The sequence below is a fragment of the Emydura macquarii genome, unplaced genomic scaffold, assembly GCF_026122565.2.
Source record: "Emydura macquarii macquarii isolate MOO-44397 ecotype Brisbane River unplaced genomic scaffold, CSIRO-AGI_Emac_v2 contig_766, whole genome shotgun sequence".
In the NCBI taxonomy this organism is placed as follows: Eukaryota; Metazoa; Chordata; order Testudines; family Chelidae; genus Emydura; species Emydura macquarii.
Window position 1 is genome coordinate 6,450 of NW_027130903.1, and position 6,479 is coordinate 12,928.

General features: G+C 40.3%; 1 pseudogene; it reads right to left on the minus strand.

The window, feature by feature from the left end:
* Positions 1-397: 397 nt before the first annotated feature.
* On the minus strand, positions 398-1,336 carry LOC137149540 (olfactory receptor 11H2-like; annotated as a pseudogene).
* Between the last annotated feature and the right edge of the window lie 5,143 nt (positions 1,337-6,479).

Genomic DNA, 6,479 nt, shown 5'->3' on the forward strand with positions numbered 1-6,479 from the left:
TGAAGGCAAGAGGCCTGTAACCTGGAGATACCAGAGAAGGGTCAATGGTGAAGCCATGACAAACGTTCTGCCAGTGAAACTCTCTGTGGAATTTAAGGTATGCAGAATGTCATTGCAGATACAAGGTGCCTAGAGCAAAGCTTCAAATCTTGAAAAAAAAAAATACATCGAGAACTTTAATGCATAATGGGAGGTAAGAAAAACTGGCACCTTCTTGCCGGCTGTTTGGATCATTACTTATTCCAAGGGAAGGATATCTCCTACGGTACCATCTGTACCACTCACGGCAGTACAAGACCCCCAAATCCTGTGCTGGGGCATTTGAGTCAAATCTGATTCGTAGAGAGAAGGGCATTCTATTGAGCACCCGGCCCTGCTCCCAGAAGCACAGCACCCCCTAGTGCTGTACAACGACAATCAGGGCTTTTCTCAGAGCCTTTTTCATTTCCCTGTTTCTGAGACTATAAATTATAGGATTTATCAGGGGGGTGACCACTGTGTCAAACACGGACACTACTTTGTCTAGGTTGAAGGACTTATTGACCCCCAGCTGGACATACATGAAGATAATGGTCCCATAATAGATGGAAACCACGGCAAGGTGGGATGCACAGTTGGAGAAGGGTTTTGTCCACTCCTTGCCTGAAGACATCTTGAGAAGAGCACCTACAATGTGCACATAAGAAGCTATGGTGAAGGTGAAGGAGCACAGGATGACAACAGAGGTGAGCGTGTATCTGGTCATTTGCTGGACATAGGTGTCGGCGCAGGAGAGTCGGAAGAGTGGGTCTGCATCACAGAAGAAATGATCTATCCTGTTAGGGCCACAGAAGGGGAGTTTGGAAATCATGAGGGTGGGTAGCAAGGGGGAGTGGAAGCCACAGACCCAACAGGCAATGGCCAGGTTGAGATAGAGCTGGTGGCTCATGAGACTGCTGTATTGTAATGGATTACATCTGGCCAAACATAGATCATAGGCCATGGTGGCCAAAAGGAAGCATTCAGTGGCCCCTAGAGAGAAGAAGAAGTAGTACTATTGAGCAATGCAGCCACCCACGGTGATGCTCGGTCTTCTGGACAGGAAGTTGGCGAGCATCTTTGGGACAGTGACCGAAGTGTAGAAGACCTCCAGGAAGGACAAGTTGCTGAGGAAAAAGTTCATGGGCGTGTGAAGTCGACGATCTAACAGTGTCAGTGCCACAATGAGGCAGTTCCCAGCCAGGGAGATGGTGTAGATGGTTAGAAAAAACAGGAATAGGGACATCTTCACCACCCATTGACTACTGAATCCCAGTAACATGAATTCTCTCACCACTGTCAGGTTGTCCTGTTCCATGTCTCCTTTATTCTTGAAACCTGAGAGAACCATAGAATGACAGATGTTAGAGATGCGATGACTCAAATGCTATACCAGCCATAAGTTATAGGAAATTTAGGAAAAGAGAGAGAGAGAGAGAGAGAAAGAAAGAGAGATAAAAAGAGGGAGAGATGCCATTCTGGTTTCAATCTTTGTATAGATTAGGGCTGACAATTAATCACAGTTAAAACAAGCAATTAACACAAACTAAATTAACTACAATCACAAAATTAATTACAATTATAATTAACTACACAAATAATAATTGTGATGAATCACAATTTTAATCACACCATTAAGGAATAATAGGATACCAATTTCAATTTAATATAAATATTTTTGGATGTTTTCCAACATTTTCAAATGTACTGATTTCAGTCACAACACAGAATACAAAGAGTACAGTGCTCACTTTATATTATTATTTTTATTACAAATACTTGGGATGTAAAAAAGATAAACAAAAGAAATAGCATTTTTCAATTCACCTCATACAAGTATGGTAGTGCAATCTCTTTATCATGAAAATGCAACTTACAATGTAGATTTTTTTTACATAACTGCCCTCAAATATAAAACAATGTAAAACTTTAGCGTCTATAAGTCCACTCAGTCCTACTTCTTGTTCAGCCAATTGCTAAAACAAACAAGTTGGTTCACATTTACGGGAGATAATCTGGCCCGCTTCCTATTTACAGTGTCACCTGAAAGTGAGAACAGGCATTGAGATGGCACTGTTGTAGCCAGAGTTACAAGGTATGGCAGATATGCTAAATATTCATCTGCCCCTTCATTCTTTTTTTTATCTTTTTACAGTGCAAATATTTGTAATAAAAGGTCACATAAAGTGAGCATTGTACTTTGTATTCTGTGTTGCAATTGAAATCAATATATTTGAAAATGTAGAAAAATATTCACAAATATTTATAATACATTTAAATTGGCATTCTATTATTGTTTAACAGTGCGATTAAAACTGTGATTAATCGCAGCTATTTCTTTAATCTTGCAATCAATTGCGATTTTCTGTTTTAATCGTTTGACGGCCATAGTATAGATAACATGTTTGAAAAGAATAACAGAATTCTCACTGAAATTTTGGTTTACTGAAAAATGGAGCTGTGGTAAATGAAGATTGTTAAATACTATAAACACATATGAATAAAAGATTACTTTGAGCCAGGTAACTATAGGCTGGTTAGCCTGACATAAATCCTGGACAAAATAACTGAAAGGCTGACACAGGATTAAACTGATACAGTAGGAATATTTATTTAAGGAAGATTAAAGATTTAAATAGAAACAAGAGGGTGTGGTGGAAATGATTACAACAGAAAACAAAATCATAAAACGCAAACCTGATTGTTTGACTGTCGTCTCTGATGGTTTTGACTATGCCAGGGTAGACAATAGAACTTTGCATTACCCCGCATGTTTTCCAAGGAGGGGTGACAAACTCCCTCTTCCTTGAATCATCACTGAGATACATTACCTCCTGGTGACTAATTTCTACTTCTTCTCTGTCAGGCCTGCTTTCAACATCAATACATTATTCCTGAAATATTATCCATACATATATCTTGCAATGCTGGCGTGTTTGACAAGTCGTAAGCTTTCTGTAGATACCTGGCATGTTACTCATTATGGATAAAAATACCCTCTAAAAAGTGTCTTTGGTGTAGTGAGTTTGCCAGGTCTCAGGTGAGAAGTGTGTGCAAAGAACAGGAAAATCTCAGCCATGGGGTCTCTGGGTGACAGAAGGCGATTAGCCAGTGGGACAGACTATCAAGGGAAGTGGTGGATTCTTTTGGCTCGTCTACACTTAAAGGTTAGGTCTACCAAACTATCTCAAGCAAGGCTGTGAAACATTTCATGCCCTGTGCAGCATGATTAAGTCGACCCGAGTCCCGGTATAGATGCCACTAGGCTGACGGAAGAATCCTCCATTGACCTAATTACTGCCTCTTGGAGAGGTGAATGCAGGGCAGTGGAGGATCTTCCATTGGTGTGATAAGTATCTACACTATACGTAGTGTTGTAGCTCTGTTGCTGTAACATTTCTAACATAGCCATTGCCTAGGTGTTATGGGGTCTTCAGATTAAGACTAAATGCCTTTCTGGAGTGTGAGCTTTAGCCAAACACAAGTTGTTGGGTAACTGGATGAAATTTAATGACTGGTGATCTACAAAAGGTCAGACTAGATGATCCCATGGTCCCTTCTGACTTTAAACTCTATGGATCTATTAAACATTTAGGAAAAAATATTGTGAAAAATGTCATAAAATAGGAAATTGGCTCCATATCAATCAAGTTCAAAGTTTCAAAATTTAACCTTAAATTGGACCAGCTCTACTCACCAACACATGAATGGACTATTTTTTTTTTTTTTGGGGGGGGGGGGGTGGATCTTCGGAAGGGGTTAAAATCAGATGAGTAGAATCGCTAATCATATATAATTTTCCTTTCTTCTCACTGGAGACTTCAAACTCAACACAATCTTCTCATGGCAGAAATTAATGCATGGATTCTCAAAGGCGTCCACTCTCCCCATCGAAGGAACAGATCTATTGCCTTTGAGCTGAAATATTATAACATTTCCTGCACAGATTCATTAGGGTCTACTGAATACATAAGAAACAAAACAAAAGGCTACTGTTCCATCACCGACTATGGAATGATCAATTTTGTCTAGCAGATAAGTCACCAGACTGTGTCAGAGGACCTAGGTCACCTTCCCAGATCCAGGCATCTCCATTTTTGCTCCAGGCATTAAATGGGTCTTTGAAGAGCGCTTAGAGATCTAAGGATGGAACACACCCATAAGAGAGCTGGTCGTGACACACGTTCTCATATTGCAGATATATTATATTTCCTCCTGGTGTCTCTGTAGTTACTCCAACTAATTGTGGAGCATATTTTACAGATAGTCAGGGTGTAAAATTAAATACATAATTAAAGACGTGCCTGCCTTTTCATATCCATTTGGACAATGAAATATATATGGTGGATATGATGGTGACACTTTTCACTCACCTTAGTTTTAATTGTCCTTTCTGTCATTCTGGTATAAATCAGGAATCACTCGACTGGAGTAATTGAGGCTGATTCTCCTCTCATGCACCCCGATGCAAATCAGGAGTTACACCACAGGAATCAATGAGACCAATTTTCCTTCCACCCCTAATGGTGTAAATCAGGAGTCACCCGACTAATGCCACTCGTGTAAAAGCAGCATGAGAGTCCAGCTGTTAGTCCCTTTTCTCGCAGACCATTCTTGAAGCAATGCTGATTTTCTGTGAGCGTTTGCAGAAGGGCTTGGCTGATACTCAAAAACTCAACTTTTTGTTTTAATTTCACCACCTCGAGTTTAAAAGACACTCATCATTTCTGGCACTGAGGTGAGGTGTCTTGGTCTTGGAGTGATTGACGCTTCTTCATGAAATGCTGGAAGATTTCAAACAGGCTGGTTTTCTGGCTGTATGTCTGTGAGAAAAAAATCTAGAGATCGAGGTGAAGTTACTGGCAATATGTGCCCTGTTTTTTTTACAAAATGCCATTTATCTCAGATGTACTAAGTAGCAGAGCGGAGAGGTGGTATTTATTATTAGACACGAGCCCTGGGGGGAGAGACTCTAGAGAAATCTGAAGGTTTTGTACACTGTATACACAGATAAGCAACTTACTTTTAATTAAGCATATCAAAGTCAGTGGCTGAAATCCTAGCTGTACTGACATCAGTGTTAAAACTCTGATTTTATCCAGTGTGTGCATTGTATAATCCAGATTCTGGCATCCTTACGTCACATTGAATAGTTCCTTACTCTGTAAGGAGATCTGTGGATATCAGTGGGACTGTTTGTGGAATAGAAACCAATAAACATGAGTAAGGGTGGCAAAGTCAAAACCTACATTCTTTAAGGGCAGCCAGATTCAACTCTATCTGCAACAATGTAAGTCAGCGTGTCCTAAATCCCATCATGGAGTTTAAACGCTTAGGTCCAGCCTCCTATCTTTGCTTGCAATCCACAGCCATGACACCTCTTCTGGAGGTAGGCACCTAAGCCATTTCTCATGAGAGCAGGATGGGCACCTACCTATCTCCACACAAAACAGCCCTGAGGGAAGGAGGCTTCCCTTGTAACCTTTAGGCAGATGGTTTGAATATTCACCCTGCATCTGGGAGATCCTGTCTCCAGTTCAATTCCCAACAAGAGAGATTGAGAAAGGCTCATCTCCTGAGCAGTGTGGTCTTTATTCGGCACTATCGGACATCCCACTGGTGTAAGTAGAAGGAAAATCAGGCCTACAACACGCTCATTTCGTGATTCCAACAGAGGTATCTTTCTGGTGCCCCTACTGCGACCTACATGTATCACAGGCAGAAGCTTATTCTTTTGTCCTCGTTGGGTGTACAACTCAGCTGACATATGTAATGAAATGTACAGCCCTATAATTTAATAAAATGTATCATGAATCGTCTTTGAACAATGAAAATAATTTTTCAATAGAAAGTCATGGAAAAACAGGTGACATTTGTCACACCAGGCACTAACTACAAATGACTAATTCAGCATGTTGTAGGGCTTCTGGAGGATTATTTCAGTGACTGTTATTAAATTGGAATCCAGCAGCAAATGGACAGCTGCAAAGCCAGAGAGCCTGATAACTTGATATCTTTTTTTGATTGCAAGTTTGCCTGATAAAGGTAACGGTGTTGATGTAATATATTTAAACTTCAGTCAGGCATTTGGCTTAACAAAGCCCTGGCTGGGATGATTTAGCTGGGGTTGGTCCTGCTTTGAGCAGGTGGTTGGACTAGATGACCTCCTGAGGTCCCTGCCAACCCTCATCTTCTATGATTCTATGATGCTATATCGCACAACTTTTTTATTAAAAGATGGAACAATATTAAATTAACATAGCGACAGATTAAATGGAATAAAAACTGACTAACTGATAGGTCTCAAAATGTAATTGTAAATGGGAATCATGACCGAGTGGGTGTGTTTATCATGGGGTCCTTCAGGGACTGGTTCCTGGCCCTATGTTATTTATTATTTTTATTAAATCCCACTAAGTGCTTAAATACCTTTAAAAATCTATTCTGGTATCTTTTGAATT